The sequence below is a fragment of the Miniopterus schreibersii genome (genome assembly GCF_964146895.1).
Source record: "Miniopterus schreibersii genome assembly, chromosome: 3".
In the NCBI taxonomy this organism is placed as follows: Eukaryota; Metazoa; Chordata; class Mammalia; order Chiroptera; family Miniopteridae; genus Miniopterus; species Miniopterus schreibersii.
In genome coordinates this window covers 64,199,344-64,222,511 of record NC_138103.1, presented here as the reverse complement: position 1 = coordinate 64,222,511, position 23,168 = coordinate 64,199,344, and the positions used below count along the sequence as shown (strand labels likewise).

Genomic DNA, 23,168 nt, shown 5'->3' with positions numbered 1-23,168 from the left:
TGCTATAGTTTGTGGCTATGGTGATTGTAAAGCTGCTAGAAAATATATATATATACAAACTGTAAAAAGTCAAAGGGAGACCAATAATAAACTGCTGTGTGGTCAAAGAAACGTGTGTATTCATGCTGACGTCACATGCGCACTCTGATCGCTGAAATTAATTCCTGAGATTGTTATTAAAATACCTGTCTGCTCTGCAGCGTCCTGAAGGCTGGCCTTAAAATAAAGTCCATAATAGCCCGAGGGAGAGTCATGAGGTCTGAGGTTCCTCGGTGCTGCTCAGGAAACATTCCTTCAGTCCTTTTGTTTATTCTTCCCCCGCATTTCTGAACTCCCTCAGTCCCTTCTACTTAAACCACCTACACAACCGCTGGGATTAAAGGCACGGTGCGTTTCTATCAGAATGCACTTAACTTGATGCCTGAGCACTGAGTTTACACGATTTGACAGTTTAGTAATTTGCTAAATGAGCTTTTACAAAATAATGTGTCTGAAAACTCATTTTTAAATATATATTTTGTCAGAAAATGTGGCAGGCGGTGCCCATTACTTCCGGTAAGAAATGCCTCCCCAGCTCCCCTGCAGACTCTGCCTGGGTTGACGGGCTTCGGGAGCCAGGTGACAGAAACTGCGGCTCACGTGGGAATTCAATTATGTTTTAAACAGTATTAGGAAGGAAGTTTAATGAAAAGTGTTTCAATTAACTGTTGATCAGCTGACATTTTACAGGACATCCAGGCAGCCAATGCAACTCCCAAAGCGGGCAGGGATTAGGAGCAAGACGCGCACCGCGGCAGTGCCCAGCCTCGGAGCAGGATGACACGTCTGGGAAACAGGCGGCGCTGACAGGAGCATCAGCCGTTCCGGGAACCCGTTTCATGGGCCACGTCTCTGTGGCACAGGCTATCAATCATTACTTCCACCTTCCTTCAAAACACTCACCAGGTTTTTTAGGGTCTTTTCTGTCATCATGACTACCACCATGACCATGATACCCCCTAAACTAAATAGAATTCCCACAGGTCACCTTATGATACCTGGCTTCTACGACAGGCAAAATCACAGAAAAGGCAGTGTCCACTGTAAACTATCAATTTTAACTAAATCATTCTTAATGACCCACTTTCTCCTTCGATCTATCATAAATTTAACTTAGGAATCAAGACACAACAACCTGTAGATCGGTTATCTTTAGATTGATTAGCTCTACATTTTACAATACCCCAGAATTTAATATAATCCAAAGATTAATCATTTCTGCATAGAATTGTCAGCAGACAATACTAATTACCTTACTTTTACAGTCTAGTTTTGAGGTCCTGCCAAAGCTTTCAGAGCTGCTATTTAACTTTCACTATCCCCATATAAACTAAAATTTCTTCACTCAACAACATTCAATAACACAGTTAGCAAAATTAACCTGTCCAATATGAGCTCTGATGAAGCAATGGTAAAATTAAACAGGTATCACCAGCAAAAATTCTGTCCTAAAATGCATAATGTGATTCAACTCAGTTGATATTTACCAAGAGCCCACTATGTTCTAGGCAGTTTACTCGAGCCAGGCTTCTTTAAGAAAACAAAAAATGACACAATTAAAAATGTGATAACCTTATGTATATCCTTAAACATTTAAAAGAAAAAAACTGGTCCATGAAATCCAACAGTCTGGGGAGCACCAATTTGAAAGGTTTTATTGCATCTTTCCTTGCCCTGTGCCTAACTGACCATCTGGTTTCAGATGAGCATCTCTAGAAACGGCATTAACTTTTTTATACCACCAGGGACTAAGTCGTGAATTACTGCTCAGGGCTATTTAATGTACAAGACAGAAATTTATTAAATAGCAATGAAGTAGTAATTACTAAATGGTTCCCCAGTGGCTCAAAGAATCAGTAATTAACTACCACTTACTGGGCTAAGATTGTGCGTTATTAAATAGCACTAAAGGAACAGTTCATTAAATGGTACCTTAGTGTCCTGAAAGAGTCACTTCCAGGCAACTCACCATGAGCACACTCAGACACTAAGGGACTCCAGCTGCTTACTGGAAAACAACATAAGTTGTCACACAGTAGCCACCTCCAGCCTGTAGCCCTGGCATGCAGCTAGATGGCTGAGCAAGCACTTTATTCAATGTCCCCCCTTGGAAGCCCCCCGAATTCTGATTCACCCTGCAGCCTGAGTACTGACAAGATAGCGGCCCCGAGCCTTTCGCAGTCATGTCTCTCTTCACCAGTCCACACCCAAAGCCGCGGCACATCATCTCCCATAGGTTCATACTTTGCCATGCTGATGTGAACAAAGGATATTTAAAGATAAGCTATGATCTAATCGCAAACAAAATGTGCAGTGTTTATTCCAACCTCCTCCAAAATGTCTCTTCTCTGCCCCTAGTTACTCCCCTCCTCTCGGTTCCTACCTCTCATTTTACTCTAGACTAGCTCTTCACAGCGGTCCCTTCCTTCCAGTCGGTGACCCCAGACCTTTAAATCAAAATTCAACATGAAAAGTGATCTACTCTAGAAGGCTTTCCCAGATGGGGAGACGAGAAAGTCATCTTCAAATTCCAAAAAAGTTTAAAAAACACACAACCACCACCTAAGTTGGCATTGTTTTTTTCCCCCTAAGCTAAAGGTGACAACTCCTTATTATTGCAATAATCTCACCAGGCAAAGTCCACCCGAGGGGTGCACATAAAGAACCTGAGATATTAAATCACTCTGGGCGGTAAAAGCACACACAATAAAAAAAAAGCTTTTTAAGAAGATACCTGATATCCTTATCATTAGAAGAATTCAAGAAAGTGTAAAAGAAAGGTAAGCAATTAACCAATGAAGTGGTAAAAAGTTTCAGGTGACACCAGGGGATGGACAAATGAGATCAAGGAGATAAAGTTCAAAGAGGTGGAACAACAGGTCATTAATCACAGGGATCTGGGAAAATTCCCACAGACTGAAGCAAAGGGAGAAAACATCCTAGAAGAAACCAGAGACGGTCATGAAAGCAAGGGCTCTTCAGTAGAAACGTTGGGGTACTCCCTTGAAGATTACACCTCCAAATAAAAACTCAAGAGTTATTTTCTAAAATCCCTATCAAATTGCAAAATAGGATTTGCTACTTTTATTGGCAAAATGTTTTCTTTAAAGAATTTTAGGAGTAATGTGATAATATGGAGCATGAGAGATTGTCCAAAATAAAGACTGAAAAGGGGCACTGTTTTAATTGCATAACCTCCAATGTGATGATTATTTATTTAAAAAGTTAAAAAAAAAAAAAAAAAGAAAGAAAAGAAAAAGAAAAAGACATAACCATACTAGAATAATACAAGGAAAAATTCACACTGGATATACATTGTTGGTTCTCAACCACTGAAGCTACAAAATTAATCATTAAACCTGTCCTTAATTAGTTATCCAAAGTCTATTTGCCAAGAGAGAAAAAAGGCAGCTAAAAAGTTTGGGAAATGTTATCATTTAAAATACACTAGAGAACAACATTAAAGAAAGTCAACAAGAGGCTTTCCTTCACGATGGGACAATAAAAAATGGCTCAACCTTTCTGCAGGTAGTTTGTCAATCTGTGTGAAAATCCAAAATAGTTACACTCTGACTCAGCAGTTTTAATCCATTTACCTTATGAGATAAATAGACAAGTATAGTACAAGGATGTTTAATGGAGCATTATTCATAACAGGGAAATATTTCACCTGTAAGAGATTAGTTACATAAATCATAGCACATTCATACAATGGGATAGTCTTCAGATATTTTAAAAAACGTGTCTAAATTTATTGACATGAAAAGACGACCACAATCTATTGTGAAAAAAATACATAAAACCATGCCTTATAATATGATCTCATGTCTCTAAGGATGTGAGTGTGTATATGTGTGCAATGATCATCAAAAATATGGGCAATAATTATCCTTAGTGTAGCTCATATTCAATTAAGGTTTAATTATTGCTTAATTATTGCAACAACAAAAAAGTTTATAAATTGCTACAAGCCATCAAATAAATGGGAGGAGGTATAAATTCTTCCAAGGCACTGCCCCAGAAGTGGCAGTTGACTGAGCCAGAGCACCAGTAGCTCTAAACTGTGTGGTCTGGTTCCAAGGACAGTAGAGAGCAGGACAAGGTCAATGTGGGCTGAGGCATTGAAGAAAGACTCTGAAAGTGGAACTCAGCCTGCACCTTGAACTCTGTCCCTGGTTAGTTTCTGCACTCTGACAGGGTAAGAATCACCATCTGACCGTGGCGGCCCATGAGGCTTCTGGCCTCTCTTCTCAATAACTGATACACCAGAGCCTGAGGAGGTGCTGTGAGCTGAGCCCCAGCCCCAGGAACCACACTGGAGAATGGGTCAAGAGCATTTCAGGGGAAACAGCCCCACGTGAAGGCCCTGAGTGGGGCAGGAGCTTGGTGGCTGAGGATCAGAAAGAAGATCTCAGGGCTGGAGCAGATTGAGCTGGGGCTGGCAAAGCAACAGGACCAAATCACACTGGACCTAGTGTCCAGGCAAAAAATTTGGACTTCATCTTATATAACAGGACAGGATTAGAAGGTTTTAAGCAGGGAGTAAACATAGTCTAATTTGCAGTCTAATTTACATTTTTAACAATTCTGACTTCTGCCATGTGTATCATGGATGGTGTGGGAGCTCAAACTTTAAGTTCTACTGAAAATCCACTGTTAAAACTCAGAGTGGCCCGGCCGGGCGTGGCTCAGCGGTTGAGCGTCGACCTGGGATCCAAGCAATCGGGGTTCGATTCCAGGTCAGGGCACATGCCCGGGTTGCGGGCTCGATCAATGACTCTCTCATCATTGATGTTTCTATCTCTCTCTCTCCCTCTCCCTTCCTCTCTCTGAAATCAATAAAGATATAAAAAAACAACAACAAACAAACAAAAACTCAGAATGTACTGAGGCCACAAAACGGAGTCTTTTTCAAATTCCATTTTCCCCACATGTGGCACAGACAAGCTCCTGGAAACACACACACACACACACACACACACACACACACACACACACACACGGTAGGTGCTTCACTCTTTAAAAACCCACAGGACATTGTAACATCCTCCTTTCTGGAGAGTATATTTCTCTTTGAAATAAGAAAATAACAATTTTTATTTTTTGGAGTATTTCTTTCAAAAGGCAAAACAGGATAGTAAGAAAAAAAAGGTTCTTTTATAGTAAAGAACTGTGCTTTCACTAGACATTTTGTTACAAATTAATGCAAAGCTGGCTGCTCATTGACAATGGGGCATTTCCTACTCTCTAATTACTATTCAAACTCTGATACTGTAAAAACATTTCCTCTCAGATTAAAGAGATTCTTTTTAAACTAGCTGAATAATGATATGGAAATATAAGAACCACCCTGGTCTTTTGCATGGCTTTCTCTTTAGAAATGAACAATAGGAAAATAGCCACTAAAGCAAAGGTTAGTAGTGGAGTATGATTTGCATCTTTTAGAACTGGAATGCATTTTATAATCATTCCTCCAAAACTCTGAAAATATGACCACTACTTATCTAGTGCCTTCTGTTAAACAGTTAAAGTGCTTTACAAATATCATCCTCATAATAACCCCATAAAGAGAAGAGAGTCTGCTATAAAAATTCATTGGGTGTGAAAACTTGGCTCAGTTATTCACAGCTTGATCCAAAAGCAATTATTAAAATTAATTTTTAACAGCAACAAAAATAATTTGGCTGAAAGAGTAAACTAATAAGCAGTCAACTGCTTACCCACGGCACATTTCCTCTACACAAAAACTCCATTCCTTGCCCCAGTACCCAGAACTACTTCTATGAAACCAGCTCCTGTGGGTCGCGGTGGTTTGGCAGCCTGGTGCCAGGGGGCGAATCAAAGGCGCTGGACTCCACTTCATAGAAACACTTGGTCCTACATTTAAAGTACCCTTAAAGCTGGCACCAAATGAGCTGGGGAAATAGTGATTTCCTAATGAATTAAGGCTGAGCAAAGAGCCATCCTTCATAATGCACATGGGATGGTCCACTAATTGCTCGAGGACAGACACACTCATCACAGCCTCTCTCCCCTGAGCTCACCACATGCACACCTGGGGTTCTGAGGTCCTCCTGGCAGATAGAGCAGCAAAAGCATGTGGTGGCTTGGTGTTAAGTTCTAAATTTTAAAAGCCTTTGTAGGTAAATATGCCTGGAAAGTCCTGGCCCGGAATCCGGTCTGATCTCCCTCAGTGCCCCTGGGCAGACTGGCAGACTGGCCTGGGCCCTTGCCAAAGAATCAGGATCATTTCTAGCTGGCCCTAGGAAGAAGGTTCTAATAGAAAAATGCTACAAGACCAACACTATCTAACTTCAATTGGCTATTGAGTCTCCTCTCATCTCCAGTGGGTCTCAGGAGGGTAGGGGAAGTCAGAAAGCTTATTCTTACCAATACACGAAGCATCTAAACTTCTGGGTAAAACCCCCTCATTTTAAGGAGAAATAATCTACTTCCTAGCTCCACCTAGTCTAGAATTAGAAAAGCAGTCCTAATCAGACTATCACAGTGGTTTCTCACAGTATTTGGCACACAAACATAGTTTCTATTATAAGACTCGATCCGTTTCATTGTAAGTCTCTAAGAAATATTCTAAAATCATTTTGTTATATTTGAACTTAAGATTGTAGTAAAATCCGTATTAGCTCTGTAAATATAAAAATACGAGCATCAACATAACTCATGTTTAGGAAAAGAAAAAATAAGTCTAAAGGATTTAGGAACAGCGAGAAGGCCTTGAGATCCTTTAGAATATAAGTAACTACTGAATACTTAAAACATGCCAAGTATTGCTCTAATTTATTTGATCATCCCCAAAACCCATGGGGTAGTATTAATCCCAATTTGTAGATGAGGGACTGAACCAAAGAGACTTTAGTAACTTCCCAAAGATCACCCAGCTGGTAAACGTTAGAGCTGGTTTCAAAAGCAGGCAGCCTGGCCTTTTAACTACCCCACTGACTCTAGAGCTGGTTTTATGTCAGTAAGTCACAGTTTATAAATCAAGGTTCAAGACTCCTTCTCCACCATAAACCGCCTGGGAGCCTCGGACTTGTATCTACAATGTGGGTAGTATTAACATTTCAGGAGAGACGCCTCTGCAGGCATTTAGGATTCCTGGTCCCCAATCCCTAAAAGCCTTGGAGCAGACTAATCCCGGTCCAAATCCAAACACCCTGGTACTCGGAGGGAGGGGGAGAGGAGGGGTCAGCCCTGCCCCAGTTGAGAAACATCAGGGTAAACAGAAAAGGAAATCAAAAGGATGTCAAGAACATTTACACAAAAAGTACCTGTTAGGAAGCAAAGGCAGATAAATAAAAAGAAGAAAGGAGAGACAAAGGGGAGACACATCCCAGATTTCCTCCCTTCTGCATCAAACCCTGCACTGTTACGCTGGTAATCAGACTAAAAATCCAGCAGCTAACAGAAAACTGTTTTCTAAAACAAATCCATATATGGTAGGCATTCTTAATCTGTTTTATCATAAACTTGAAACCCCAGATTTCAAATTAATTTAGGACCTACCAGACAACCTTCAATGTACATGTCAGTTCTCTTGACCGGGCCATGGTGAGAAGCCCTTCCCTTTATCCAGCCTAATCTGAAAGAACTGACTGCCCCCCTTCAAAAACATCAAATTCGGATTCAAAACCTGGTGCTACAACGAATAAGAACCTATATTCTGACACAAAGAGACCACTCATTTGGTTCTGAAAATATAAATAACCAAGGTCAAGCTAATGGATATGCAAGAAACACGACTGACACCCACACTCCTTCCTCAGCCTACCCTCTCCTCCCCACCATCTGAAGGGGTGCCAGCCTGGAAAGACCATCCAACGGTAACTCCCCTAGACGGCTACACAGGAAGAGTTCACCTTTGCCAAGCTGGGGCTAGGACGTGGGATATGAAGGGCCCAGTGGTGTCCATGCTCTTAAGACGAGGAAACCTCAGAAGACAGTCACAGGGTCTCACCCGCTCCCCACTCTCCCGTCCTTCTGCTCTCTAGTCTTCCCTTCTCCATTCTCCCACTCCCGTGGCAAATCCAAACCACTCTTCCTAGATCAACTTTGTAACCGCCCTGACTATGAATTGCTTCTGAGCACATTTTACACAAAAGTCACAGAGCCAAAAAAGGGCTTTGGCTTTGTGAGTTTTGTGTAGAACGTGCACAGCTGACACACTGTTCCTGATACTATCTGACCCTTCTCCTGACATCAGCATTACAGTGACATCCTGCGGGTCCAGATCCCGGACAACCTGGACTGGTTTGTATGTTGCGTCCATCTGCAGAAAAGCAGCTTCCCCAGCCCAGCTGCCCCAAGTGAGGAGAAATGAGCCCTGCCTGTGGGGGGTTGGTTCTGACTTTCCTGAAGCAACCCCTGGCTTCTGGGAGAAGTCACCACGCAGGCCTCCAAATCCGAAATGTCACCGCTCTCTTCTGATGATGCCCGTTAGGCTATTTCCAGGCTTTCTTAAAAGGGCCAATAACTTCACATTTACAAGGTTGCTCTTTGCTCTCATGTAAAAAAAAGAGGTAAGTTCAAAGAATTGTATATTTTTCCTCCCTGATCAGCTCAGCTTTAAGTCCTTCTGTCTGTTCCCAAGCACACCCAAAGATGCAGTTTTACAACCTACCCTTTAATGTTCACTTCCAGGAGGCGCAGCGTTTTTAGAGCACCTACAACCCCAGCACTGGATTTAGGAAAAACTGGCCTAATCTTGTAAGAACGGCGGAAAATCTCTTTCAAATTGTTGACTTCAGGGAGGGCCCCAGGCATTGCCTGGGGCCATGGAGCAATAATCTGGGATAAGGCCCCAGATGGAGGCAAGGGCTCTGACCCTTATCTCCACATAAAACCAGAGCGACTTCACTTTTATTTGTTTAAGAGTTGTTACTAAGCAATGTTTATGAAAATTAAAACATTTGTTCATAGTTTAATAGACCATGCCGGGGAGGCATTACAGTCAGCGGCGGAGGCAAAACACGGTCGGTCGTGACAACTCTTAAAGAGTTCTGTAGGAAGATCTGCAAGTCATCTCTCAAGAAGCTTCTAGAACAGGTTTTTCTGTGGAGCACGAAACAAAGTGGTAGATTCATTTTTTAGAGGTCATTTAAAACACCTTTTTTATAGTGTCTCACATCCTATGGGTCAGGAATTTGGGCAAGAAGCTGCTGGGTGAGGCTTCAGTTCCCATTGGCAGCAGTAGAGTTCATCGGGTGGCATCAGTGGGTGGGCGGGCTTGTCCAAGGACCAGAGATGGCCTCACTCACATGTCAGTGAGGAGGCTGGCAGGCTGGGTTCAGGGTTGGTAGACATCTCACATGGCGGCTCGGAGCTTGAAGGGCAGTGTTCCCACAAACAAGTGGTAGTGTTCCCACAAACAAGGTCCCACAAACAGACATCATATGATGCCACTTTTTGTCTCACTCTACTGGTCAGAGAGGTGACAGGCCCACCCTGATTCAAAGAGAGGGACCATGTTTTAAAATCCAGAACCTCCCCAGCCACACTGAATAAAAAATAGTACTTTACACTGAGCAGGGAACATACATATATTCAGAACGGCCCATTTCAGGACACTGAGCCCAAGAAAAAGGATCCCAAGTGACTGCTTTTCAGAAAATTGGTCAGAAACAGCCCCATGGTATTATCTGCGCTCAGTAAACAGACTTGGAGTTTAGAATTGGCCATGAGCCCCACCATTACCGAGAAGTTCTCAACTGATGAGGCAAAGATTTGTGTAAATGGACCAATCACTTTGTGGCCTTTAGAACGTTCTCAGAGAGATTTCACAGAGGCTGCTCACCCCTGAGGAATAAAACCCTAATGCTCACTGTGTCTGAGTTATCCTTTACAATTTACACTCACTGTGCCTCTGAGTTTTTATTTTCTTTTATTCACACAATCACACTCAGGAAGGCAAGATGATGCATGAGAGGACCTGGAACTGAGGTCACCTGAGGCAACAAGAGGTTGAAAAGTGTCTCTCACACTCTAAGGCAGTGGTTCCAGGCCATGATGATTCTGCCCTTCCTATCACCCTCCCCTCAGCCCCCAGAGCACGTGTGGCGAGGCCCGCAGCCATTCTGGATCCGCACACCTGGGGGAAGGGAGTTCTACTGGCATCTAGTGGGTAGATGTGAAGGACGCTGCTAAACATCCTACGATGGATGCTCAGGACAATCCCCAACAAAGAATTGGCGCAAAATGTCAACAATACCAAGGCTGAGAAATCCCACTGTAATTGAACAGACTGTCAGGCAGCCCCACATTATCTTCATCTCCTTATTTTTTAAAAAATGTTCTTTTATTGATTTCAGAGAGAGAAAGGGAAAGGGAGAGAGAGAAACATCAATGATGAGAGAGTCATTGATTGGCTGCCTCCTGCATGCCCTCTGCTAGGGATTGAGTCTGCAACCCGGGCATGTGCCCTGACCAGAATCGAACTGAGATCTCCTGGATCCTAGGTTGCTGCTCAACCACTGAGCCATGCCAGCTAGGCTTCATCTCCTTATTTTTGAATGACATGTATAGTTGAATCGCTATGAATTAAATGCACATAATGCTATGGCTCCACTGGAATATCTCACTTTAAAAAGAGTTATCCTAAAAGTCTAAAAATCATAATTCTCATCACAAAAGCATTCTTTAATTTTTAAGTCACTTTTAATTTAGATGACCCAATCACATCGGTAATACTAAAAGCAAACAAACTTTAGAGGATTCAGTACTCAGTGTGGCTCCCATCCATATGCTCTGGTCTTTTGTTTCTTAAAATAATGAGCCGAAATGTTTATGCATGGATGCAAGCAGAGCCAGACTTACAGATTAGCAGGCAGTCTTTCATTGCAGGCTCTTCCATCTGTCATCCCCCAGCTGGAGAACAGCAGCAGCAATGACACAGTGGCCTACTCTGACCAAACATGCCCCGGTCCTCTGCCACCTAAGACAGCACAGCCACTGGCCTGCATGACCCAGGGAGTTGCTTTCTTCTCTGCAGGAGCACTCTCACATGCCCTGCTGTCTGTGGCAGTCATAGGCCGGTTTGTCCTTACAAACCAAAAGCTGTCAACTCAGACAGAAAGCACCATTTATAAACTCTTTCGTTCACCTTTGGGGGAACTTCTAAATAATAGTCACTTTCATTGGGTTTCTTCCACCACAAATGTGTAAAGCTATTTCCTATTTCTAACATTAATTGCTATTTTCCTCTTAAAACAAGGTCTCAAGGACACCAGCACATGGCACATAAAACCACAATTCCCTCCATGAAATAAATTACATTGCTGGGTTGGTGCAAGGACTGGTAGCCGGTGAGGCCCATTAATGGTGTGTGATGTGTTGCCATTCTCCCAGGACAAACATAAACACTTTCCATACAGTTGTTTGGCTTTGCATTCCCCTTTCCAACGAAGATTTTACCCCAGGAGGTGGACTCTTAGCTGTCCCTCACAGCAGACTGGCCCCGACAACACCTTCACTTGGTAGGTTTTCCTCCCGAGAAACACACTCTAACAAATCTGATCACAGGACTAATTTAATTTGAAGTGACTATTAACTTTACCTCAGGTCAAAATACACACTCTAGAACTCCTCCGATCTGAAAGGCAAAGGAAGCCCTGAGAAATACCAGTTTGCAGAACCTGTCTGCTACAGAGCAAGGGTATACACAGGAAGCTGTCAGCAGCAAGCTTTGATATGGAAAGAGGTGCCTGGAAACAACTACAAAAATGCTTTGAGCACCTCAGCTGACTGGCAACAATTCAGGACCCCTCCAGAAGTTATTGGAATATTTAAAGCGATTTGCTCTTATTGTAATAGTGGTGACAACTACCACTTACTGTGTCCCAGGTATATCTTACATAGGTTTTGTCATTTCATAGAACAATTCTAGAAAGTGGGCATTTTCATCCTCATTTTACAGATGAGGAAACTAAGGTCTGGAGAAACTAGTTATTTGACTAAGATCATAGATCCTGAGAGTGGGGAGCAGGGCTGGAACCAGGCCTGCCTGACTCAAGGCTGGGTCTTCCCCACCACAGATCCTGCCCAAACACTGACGGAGTCCCTACCTCCTGTGGCAAAATGAGGCTGAGAAGGGCTGTCTCCCAAATACTCTCTTCTCCAAAGAGCCTGTCATCTAGCTCTCTAATGTTTGTTAATTGGTTAAAATACTTAAACCAGCTGCACAGGCACCAAACAAAATCCAATCTTGTGTATTTAATCATTAACATGTTTAGGCTACGGACAACACAGGCTCTTTAGATTGAGGGTGAGCTGGGTTGCCTGTTAGGTAAGACTGGGCTCCAGAAAGAACCAGAGGCATGACTGAGACAGCCCTGGGGCCTGGCCCCACTGGAAGAAGAACCTGGTCCTCTCATGAAGACTCTACGATTCTGGCCTTGCAAATGGGGTGATTAAACTGGGGTGATGGTCCGAGATTTAATCCTGGTTCTGGGGAAAGAGCACAGCAGCGAGAACATCATCTAGAGAAAATACAGAAGGTATAAATGAAAGAAAAGACAGGCAGAGCACACCAAAGATTTCTCTGGTTTGTGCTGTAAAAAGAGAAGCAAGATGCTTGCAAAATAGCCACAAACTTTGATTTTTACACTCCTATGCCCTATAAAACTGTACTTAGATTATTTTATACCTTATTTGAGGAATAATTAATGAATGCATATACATTATTTCACTTTGCAATAAGAAAATTACAAATATGAACCAATTTTCTAACATTAAAATTTTTAAAAATATGTTTTTATTGGTTTTTTTAGAGGGAGAGGAAGAGAGAAACACTGATGTGAGAGAAACATCGATTAGTTGCCTCATGTATGCACCCCAACCACGGATCAAACCCACAACCTGGGCATGTGCCCTGACCGCGTATTGAACTGGTGACCTTTCTGCGCATGGATGCTCAACCAACTGAGCCATACTGGCCAAAGCTAACATTAAATTTTTTATAGCAAGTTGGAACCCCCTGAATACAGAATTTCATTACATTTTAGCTTTTAATTTCATAATCATGGACACTATTATATAAATTTCCATTAACATTCTTTTGTGTCACTGTAGCTACAGTCCCCCATAGATTGCTTAAAAAAAAACAAACACCACCAAAAAACAAAAACAAAAAAAACCCCTACTTGAATTGAAACTATGTCACATGCAATAAAATAAGTAAATAAATAAGACAAAAAGTGTGTCTTCATCAAGAGACAATGTGAAATACTTTTCCACTAAAAGGTTTGCTTTCTAAATTACCCTTCATAAAAGCTCAAGGCTCAAAGCTGGGAAGTCAGACACTCCCATGTCACTTTTGTTTGTACTTTCAAGAATTCTAAAGAGAAGAATCAGGTTCTCCCCACATGTAAATGAATTCAAGAAACCAGGTTTTCCAAATCGCTGTTTTTACTAACATATATGTATTTTTAAAAATTAAATTTGTTGCTCATTTACATGGTTTTGCACATAGAATATTTGAGGTTCAAGTAAAATATTTACTATTCACTTCCAAAGTGCTATGCTAGGACCATACAACAGGACAGGCTCACTAACAATGACACCAGTGCCTAGGAGCAGCCCCCCATGAGCAGCTCAAATACCAGACCATGAGGGTACAACCATAAATCACTTCCTAAGGCCTGATTTCCACTGAAAATTAGGTCTGATCAAGGCCACTGCGCAAGATTAAGTTTACTCTTTTCATTCAAGCTCTAATATCTAGTCAATGGTAGTCATTCTTCTTGTTGCTCCGGAGACCTAGTCAGACCCACCTCTGGCCTACAGAATGCCTGCCAGTGTTAGATCAATAAGCCCTGTGATGTTCAATGCAGAGCAGAAGCCAATAACCCAGCCAATTTTTTCTGAAATAATCAATCAGGGTTAGCCTACAGCTTGTCTTATGCCCACTAGGAGATTGGGTGTCCGCTGTGTATTTCCTGGAGAGAAGCAAATAGACGACGTATAAAGTCAATATCAGCAGAAGTCAAGTGAACCAGTGAGAGGGATTGCTGGGAGGCATGGATTTCCAGAAGGAAATGGGTTTTCTCCCCCTGAGCTGGCACAGAAATTCCCACTGAAAGTAGTCAGCTGCCACGGATTCCAGAGGAAACACACTCATCCCTGGACCTCAAGGCCTAAAGGTCAGTTTAAAGACACCCCCCCCTCCCCCCCAGCCAGGACCAGAGTAGGTGGATGAAACCAACCAAGCAGCAAACAATGACACACACTCTCTTCAGTGTTGGTGAATTTAAACAAAATTTCTTGACCTTACAAGTTCTCTTTGGCAACTTTTCATCTTGAATTAAAGTCCTGTAGCTATTCCAAAATTTAAAACTCCCTTGTAATGATCAATCTTTTTGGTGTGAATTAACTGGGAAGTTAAATTGGGAGATAAATGAACAGCAATGCTTTGCCTCACCAGCCCAGAAGCAGCAGCGTGGCTGACCACTGAGGGTTTCTAAGCACAGCACACGGCAAGATCCGGTTTACTTGGCTAAGGCCACTGACGGCAGGGCTGCAATTTTCAAAATGAGGTTGGGCAGTGGTGGAGATGCTGATTAACTGGCTAATGGCATCTCTCTGTCAGTGCAGATAGCTGAGCCTTCCTGCCCTTTCAGTCACATCCACAGCATCTTCCACACACTGCAAGTCTGTGAGCTGCAAGCTGCACATCCCGCCGAGAAGGAGGCAATAGGCCACAGAAGGAGAGCTGGGCTCCCAGCCGTTGGGAGATGGGCAACTTCAGGCCTATTTGTTCCAGGCAATTGTCTTGATTCATCCTAGGAGGCTGAGTGATTGGGGCCATCACCAATCCACAGTCCAGGCTGCGCCCACCTCCAGGGACACCCCTGACACAGACCACCATGCAGGGGTCCTGCCTTCCACCCACACCCCATGCCTGGGAAAGCCTGTCTCCCCAACAACTTCAAGGGTTAATCAGTTTAATCTTGCTACATCTCCATTTCCTAATCTACCTGCAATCACAAGAAAGCCTCAATTACGTAAAAGCCATTTGGCACCACTGCTTCCAGACTTTTCAGCCTATAAAAATATCTCAAAGAGCACTGAAGTTGGAAGTCATAGCTTCATTCGTATCATTCATGCACATAACAAGCACATATTAGGCACCTCGTACATGCCAGGGACCAGACGCATCAGACAGACCAGGGTCCATGCCCTCACGGGGTTCGAATCAAGTCATTCAGTGAAATTAAACTGGAATCAAAGGGCTTGGACAAGAAGCTTGTTCAGTCCCTCCCAGCTCCCCCACTCTTCATTCTGCTTTGGTGCCAAGAGGGGCTGAAGCATTCTGGAATGTTCTTCCCCCAACAGATGCTATTTTTACTCCACATACATACAGCTCAGGCTGCACATGTGTGACTTATAGCCATTCTGCCAAGCGTAAACAACTCATTTTCATCCCAGTGTTTATTAGACTAAGTGGAGCCCTAATCTAGAAGGCCCGCTGGCATGCACGTCCCAGGCTCCTTGGCACAGGGACCCTCACAGGCTCACTCCTTCCACATGGAGGAAATCTGGTTCCTCAGATCAAAACTACAGAAAAACAGAAGCAGGGCTGCCAAGGCTGCCTCACATGTTGCCTGCGCTTGTTTATTTCTTCTTCATCAACTCACATCATTTCTGACACTGCATTTCAACTTCCTGGACACAGCTAGAGAGAAAAGCTTTTAAGAGGCACTGAAGTGCAGCCAACTTCTGATTAGCCACAGTAATGAAGGAAAGGAAGAGCACATGGCCACGGCAAGAGGGCTCCTGCCTCGAAGCATCGCAGGGCAGAGGTTCTGGTACAGGATATGGAGAAGCATTACTGAAACAAGCGAAAATCTGCCCCTCCCAGCCTTCGCCTTATTCCCATCAGATAACATTTCAGGAAAACACTTGGCTGGAGTTTCACCTTCTGGGAGTTCCCAATGGCACCACATCCACCCGAAAGGGAGCCGTCTACGGTCTCCATCATCCACTTGTTCGGGAAAACATCAGCTCTTCAATCAATGGGGGTGGGGAACAGGTTTCTATAAGAACTGGGCAAACCGAAGCTATGATTAAATGCTCTCAATGGTGTTTAACGGTTTTAGTAGCACATCTTCATAGAAGTTTTCTTTTTTCCAAAGCTAAGTTCACGAACTTAGGCAGAAGTGTATACAGTCAAGAGGGGGAAGCTGGAGACTAGAAAGCAATCAGACACGAGAGCATGTGAGAATCACGATGGGCACGGAAAAGGCTGGGCCCCGAAATAAACCAGCAAGAGGCAGTGACGCAGACAGTTGGTGCCTCTGACCTCTGATCCCAGGCACAGGCTCTCCAGAAGTTACTCCGCACTGAGCCTACGGCTGTTTCAGACATACAAAGAGCCCTTCCCACCCACCCCTCTCGGTGCTCCCTGCTGAGAGAAACCAAGCTGCTTTGGGGAATGGTGCCAGCTGCTGGCTGGTACAGAGAACTATCGACTCAACATACTTGCTCTCCCTTCTCTTGGAGGACGTTTTATCATTCCCTTCCTCCTCTTCTTCGCTCCCTTTCTTCTCATTATGATCACTGAGGGCTTAATTTACAAGTTAGAAGTCCAGAGGCAGAATCCCAGATTCCCCTCCCCTACGGGAGACCTAAGGCGAATCACATAGCCTCTCTGGGCTGTCCTCTCTTTCCCATAAACATGGAGAGAAGCACCTGCCTACCCAGCAGGGCTTTTATGAGGCAGCAGCAATGAACTTCCACCGTGAACAGAACAGCACTAAACAGGAGGCAGAGCTGTCACCATTCTGCTACCTCCCCACCTCGTGGTTTAACACTTTAAACACTGCTCAGCTCAAAGGAATCTGATGACCACCACGCTCCTAATAAATCACGTCCACAGCAGATGAGGGCAAGCCTTCCTCAGACGTAAAAGACACCATCCCGCCTCTTGACGGCCTCTCTTGTCCAGCGGATTTCTTTAGTTTTGGTGTGAATGCCATGTTCCCGAGTAGAGTGGGATGGCAGGACCTGTAGCAACCACTTTTAAGCCAGTAACTCTCGGTCAAGGGCAGAAGAAACTCCACTGACCACAGTGCCCTAAGTGATTAGTGTGGCCCCCGGGCCCTCCCTGGTGCTACGGAAATCTCCTCCAGGTTTACCGGGAAGGAAAGGGCCAGCCCCTCTGAGGCCCGGCTGCATCCCCAAAGGCCATCTCACTGTGATAAAGATCTCAGCAGAGCTAATGCAATTATCTCCTCTGCCTTTTACTCCTCAGTAACAACCACAAAATTAGATGAAATGACCCCCTGCTCCTCCAATTTAAGGCCGATTTTATTACCTTCAACCTCAATTCTCTCTCTTTTGAACGGATATGAGACCCTGAAGACCCCCAGGCCAATGGGATTAGTAACCGCTGGCTTCACCCTCCAGGCTGGTTCCAGGCCGGCTCCCCAGAGGACACTTCTCCTTCCCCCCCGGGGGTGGGGTCACAATCAGTTCAATCTTCATGCTTCAGAGACATCCCTTTGAACAAGATCAAATGTTTTCCCACCCCTGCCCGGTGCTCCACTCAAAGGAGCAGCAGCCCCTTCTCACTCAGAATTAATGTCAACTTAGCCAGAAAGGCGCAGGCCAGAGGAGGAGGTCGCTGATTAATCGCCCACCAGGCTAAAGCCAGGCCCACTCCAACAGCACCTTGGGAGGGCCGGTCACCCTCATAAAAAGTTCCCTGCACTTTGAACCCAGGAACAGGGAGGATGGGAACTGTCCCTCCCTCCCCTCCTCTCCCCTCCCTACCACCACCACCACCACCACCACCACCACCACCACCACCACCGGGCCTGCTGGGCGGCAGGGGGGCTCCAGCTGTTTGTGTTTTTTTCAGATTGTCACCAGAGAGGGTGGATGGACTTCTTGGAGCCACCCCAGGCAGGCAGATAAAATGCAGGCGGGGTGAGCACCAGGACTGCGCAATCGAGAAGTAAAGGGGAGGAAAGATAAGCATCACTGGGGTCAGTCTAAAGGGAGCCAACTTCCCTCAGCTCTGAAGAAGGAACCCGGAGAACAGAATCCTGGAAGCCTGGAAACTGCTTGTGGAAGGAACACTCCAGAGAGAAAGTGAACCATTTCAAACGCAGGACATTTACTCTTCAGCATTAAAATAAATGAAGAGGAAGCTTTTTCACTCTCTTTAGCCTATCTGGAAAAGTTACTTTTATTAACTAGTCATCCAAAGGCTTCCTTCCAACTCAGGTCCCTAACTGTAAAAAGATGTGAGGAAACAGGAAAGTTATTTCTCAACTGAAAGAGGACATGAGAGTGATCAAAACACCTCCAAACCTTTCGTAAAGCAAAGTTCTGAGATATTCCATTTAAAACCAGCTCTTCCTGGAAACAGGAACATATTAAGTTTTCTTTCAAATCAACAAAACACAGTGGGTAAGACAAAGCAGCCAGCAAATCACAGCTGACAAGCAACCTGATCAAAGGAAAAAGCGGTTCCTAAATTATGCATTGACTGCGCTCTGGAAATGGAAAAAGGCAAACTCTTCCCAGAGATGTCAATACCTGGGTGCAGCTTCACAATGAAACCTGAAAGCCTATTTTGGAGACTTTGCTTCTTCTGTAAGAAGATAAGATAAAGGTTCACCTGCAAACACCAAACACACCCGAGTGGAGATGTGCCATTTATTTGGAGTGTGTGTGTCTGTCAGCAGCTGCCGTCTGGGCTCTCGGGCATTTCAGCAATAAAGGAAATCACCAGCCAAAGACCAGTGTGTTAAGGACACTGGAGTCTGAGACCAGCAGACCAGTTGCTATGTGCACTGGTTGCCTTTGCTCTGATTGCTCTCAAATGTCTTCCCTGGACACAAGGGGCCCGTGCTGGACAATGTCTGTGGATCAAAGCCAACACTCCAACCAGCTCAGGACAGCCTGATGGCTTGGCCTACCCCATGTTTCCCCAACCTGATTTGAACTGTTTTCTAGAACCTGAGGCACTCTGAGAACCAGCTCTCTCCCCGAAGCTCGGTGAGTTGATTCTTACTACCTGGTAAGCTCTCCCCTTGTGTTCGGCCGTGTGCAGACCAGACACACAGCCACCCCCACCTTGCATTCGGTCTCTGAACAGATGGTGCAACACAAGAGTTCGTAATACCTCAAATTCCAAAACCTACTAAAAAGCTAAAACACACTCAGTATTTTAACATCTGGGCTTTTAAACTGCAATTCATTTTCTTAGTTTGTTTTTTGAGTATGACAGAGGAACTGATTCCATGGAGACTGGAAATTCCTGGGGAAAGCTCAGGTCCTCGCTCCATCCAAGTCCTAGGAAACTGGAAGAACATGAAGAGGATCGGCTGAGATCAGATTTCTCGCATTGCCTTGTCCTTCATTAAATTCCCTTTCTGGCAGCTGCACCACAGGGCTCAGCACCGGGCAGAGGAAACCATGGTTATGTGACGGCTTTTACACAGGAACTGCTGGCTGGTACCTCGACTAGGCTGTGGAAAGCACATGCAGAAACCAAAAGGTAACTTCTTTCTCTTTGCTTTAGTGCTGCACACAGCCAACCAAAGCACCTGGAAAGGCCGAACAGTGAGCAGCGCTAATGTAAAAACAGGGTAAGACAGCAGGAGCAAACCTCAAGACCCTGTTCTCCTACGGGAAAGTGGGCCTCGGTCAGACTGACGTACACTCCCTCCCCCGGCTTCCATGAGCTCTGTCACCCGCCAGTTTCTGAAAGGCCCCAGGCCCCATTCTGGCTCCAAAATTCAGGAGAAACACCACCCAGGGGGTTGCTATTCCCAACCCACAGAACGGAGCACAACGGCACCGGCGAGCCTCTCAAGGAACCCAGCGCACTGAGAGGTATGGGGAGAACCAAAACACGCTGATTAAAAAGGTTTCTGTTAAAATTCTTTAAACCTAAACTGTGTTTTAAAACAAATGCTCAAGCCACTCAGAAATATTTTGATTCCCTCTGGGTTGTTAACTGGGAAAGTCTATCGCTCGCTCCTTCAAGGCCTATACCTTCAGATCCAGGCTCGATCCTAGGGCTGACAGGGCTCCCAGGGTCCAGCTGACAACTGTCTCTCCCAGGGCAGCCAGGCTGGATGCTCAGGGCTGTCGGCTGCCACTTAATACGTTACTGCTCCATGACCCAGCCTCTCACCGCTCAGGATGACGACACTGGCAACTCCTGACCCACCCTTCCCAACGGGGGTAAGAACCTACACGCCTACTGACTACGTTATGATAAATTCTCAATGAAGCGAGGTAATGTGAGCAAACAGCCATGTAATTAATCCAAAAACGCGCTCTACAAACCATTTCATGGGTTTAGGAATACATTATGATTTTCTGTGCCACAGTTTAGTTTCCTAGGGCATTTTTTTCCCCTCAGACTAACATCCACCCATTTACTGAAAGCCTGTTCCATGCCAGCGACCACGGCGGGTGGGTGGGAGACGGCAGCGAAAAGAACTCACAGAGCAGAGGAAAGAGACACGCACGAACAAGCAAGCACAGCGCGCCGCGGCGAGCGCGGCCCGCGGCGCAGCAGACAGGCAGTTCCGTAGATAACAAGTGACACCGGGGCAGGGTCTTCAGTGAGGAAAAGGGATTCTGAAGTCCCAACTCGGGTGCAGGGAGGGGGTGCCCAGCACAAAGGAAGAGCGCCGGGTGATAAGAAGGCCGGCGATGCCCAGGAGGAGGCTGGGCAGGCAACACCTTCACCAGGTAACGCTCCAGGGGGCAGGGGACCATGTTACACCGGCCTGAGAGGAGGCGCTGCCCTGCATTTAAGGATTTTCTTTTAAATGAACGAGAACCTTGGATGATTATCAGAGTGCATCATCATGGCCAGAGTTTTCCTACAACCGACCTGGGCATGAGCACGTCCAGGAACCAACTCTTACCTGTACGAGGAGCTCCTTAATGAGAGGCAACGCCACAGGCCAGCTGTGCACTCAAGAGCCTGCTTCCCAGCTCACCTGAAAAAAACAACAGGAAAGGGCCATAGTTGACAACTTGGAACAGTCAGTCTTGTCCCAGTCCCAGGAGAGACCTGCCGACATGTCTCAGGCTCCTTGGTCTCAGTGCAGAAAACCTAGCCAGGGTTACCTGGCCCAGGGGTGGGGTCAAAATGACCTGGGTGAGAATCCGAGTGTTGTAACTCAGCGGCAGGGTGACTGAGCCGGGGCCTTAACCTACCTGTGCCTCAGTTCCCTCCCCTGCAACAGCGCCCTCACAGGATGATTAAGAAGGCCTTCTATGTGACAAAACCATGCCTCGCCTGCAGTTGCATGAATGTGACAAGTTCCCTGCTCTCAGGGAGCTGACAGTCCACAGAGACACAGATGTGAACAGGTGGTAATCATGACCTGCTGCAGCGGGTAGGAGCTGACGTGAGGAAAACGCAAGGCGACAAGGAGCCTTTTCAGAGGTACCAGCTGATGCCAGAGAGGTCAGAGGACGCTGAGAACTCCGGAACCTGGAAGTATTTGTATGGCTATGGGAGAGAAAACAAAAAAGCGTGCACTAAGGCACACCTTCTAAGTGCCACGGGGAGTCACACCCCCGTCCTCAAAACTGACTGAGAAAAGCCTCTTAAGGTTTCTCCTGCTGGCAAGTTCACCTATTAAGCAGGTACAGAAACAGGATCGTTTCCCGAGCTTCTCTCTTAAAATTAAATAGACTAAAAAAAGAGCAAAAGAATCCCAAGTACAATTATGGTGGTTAACCTTGATTTTCACATATAAATCACCTGGCTTTTCATTTCAACCGGGCAAGTGTATGTGAAATAGCCATGTGAGATAGAAGTATGCCAGGGGCATCATCGAGGATGTTAAAGTCCCCACTATGCACACACACACACAAAGTGAATGAGAGTTAGTTCCACTGAGTGCCCTCCCGGTACCCTGGGCTCTTCATGAGCTGCCCTAGACACCTGGTGCCGCCAGGGGCCCTCTGGGGCCCTGCGCCCAGGCCTCTCCTCCTTGCACAGTACTCATACTTCATCCCATCAAACTCACACTCTTATCAAACTGATCTTAAGAAGCATTTTATTAAATTATTCCTGTTAAGATACAAATAACTAACATATTAGCTGTCCTACAGATGCTTCCACGTTGAACAAGAGGTTTAAAGAGAAACATTTCACCCAAAGTCCCCTAATGGTAAAATTTTAGGCACAATAGTCAGTGAATTCCGCTTGCAGGTAAGGAACCCTTTCTGCAGCCCCCTAGTCCCATCGCAGTGAACATTTCCCACTTCATCTGTTTCACAGGCGGACTGTGCCCCTATGGTGGGGCTGAGATGGATCCTGCGTTTGTAGAAATGAAGATGAACACTGATACAATGATGTGGGAAGTCCGACTCCTCAGTCTGTCAGTTCACCTGGATTAGAACCAAGCTGCCTGTGGAGGGTGAGGGAGCCTTCAGCCACTTCTGGCCAGCATTTACTTGGGAAAGGAATGTGCGTTATCCCCAGTGTCCGAAACAAAGTAGGGGAGAAAGTGGGAAAAGTTGGCCTCAAGACATTCCTAAGACCTCTGCAGGGGCCCAAAGCTTATAGCCCAGTTCTTTCAAGAATGCCCGAAAGCACTTAATAATCAATGTCTGTAAAACCTTCCTAAAAATAACAGCCTCAGAACTGACACTGCTGACAAAAGGCTCTCTGATTTGGTCCCATCCAAGAAGATAAGAGCCTCTCTGTAAGAATAAAAGCATGTGTCAAGATAAAAATGGAAGTGGAGCCAACGGGACGGAAGCCAGCCTTCCCCACCAAGTATCCAAGAGGCCAAGAAAAGAACAGGGAAGGGCACCCCTCAGACACTGCTAGCATCACAGGCTCGGACAGATGAGTTTCTAAATTGATGTTCCTCTAGCCTGCTGTTTCTAAAACCTATCTGATAAGGACCATCTAGATACTTTGTTTAAAAAATACAGACTCCCAGGACCCACTCCAGGCCTACAAAGTGAAAACTGTAGGAGTGGAGTCTGAGAGTGTATCCCTCTAGCCAGCACCGCAGCAGAGTGTCAGGCGAGTTTTAGAAATAATGCTCTAAATGAAACAATAGGTAACTTTCTAATTACATAACTTCAAAGTGCTAGGGTGTATGAGAAAAATGCAGGCTTAA

At 45.1% G+C, this 23,168-nt stretch overlaps 1 protein-coding gene across 3 annotated transcripts in view; it reads right to left on the bottom strand.

Annotated features, from left to right (window-relative positions):
- Positions 1 to 23,168, bottom strand: part of LHFPL2 (LHFPL tetraspan subfamily member 2) — a 184,971-nt gene that overhangs the window by 98,055 nt on the left and 63,748 nt on the right. For 2 of the 3 annotated variants that reach the window (XM_081133668.1, XM_081133667.1), the window contains exon 2: positions 20,946 to 21,020. The exons of the other annotated variant lie outside the window; for it this stretch is intronic. The gene's annotated coding sequence lies outside the window, so the exon portion shown is untranslated. The remainder of the gene's footprint in view (positions 1 to 20,945; positions 21,021 to 23,168) is intronic. 3 annotated transcript variants of the gene reach the window in all.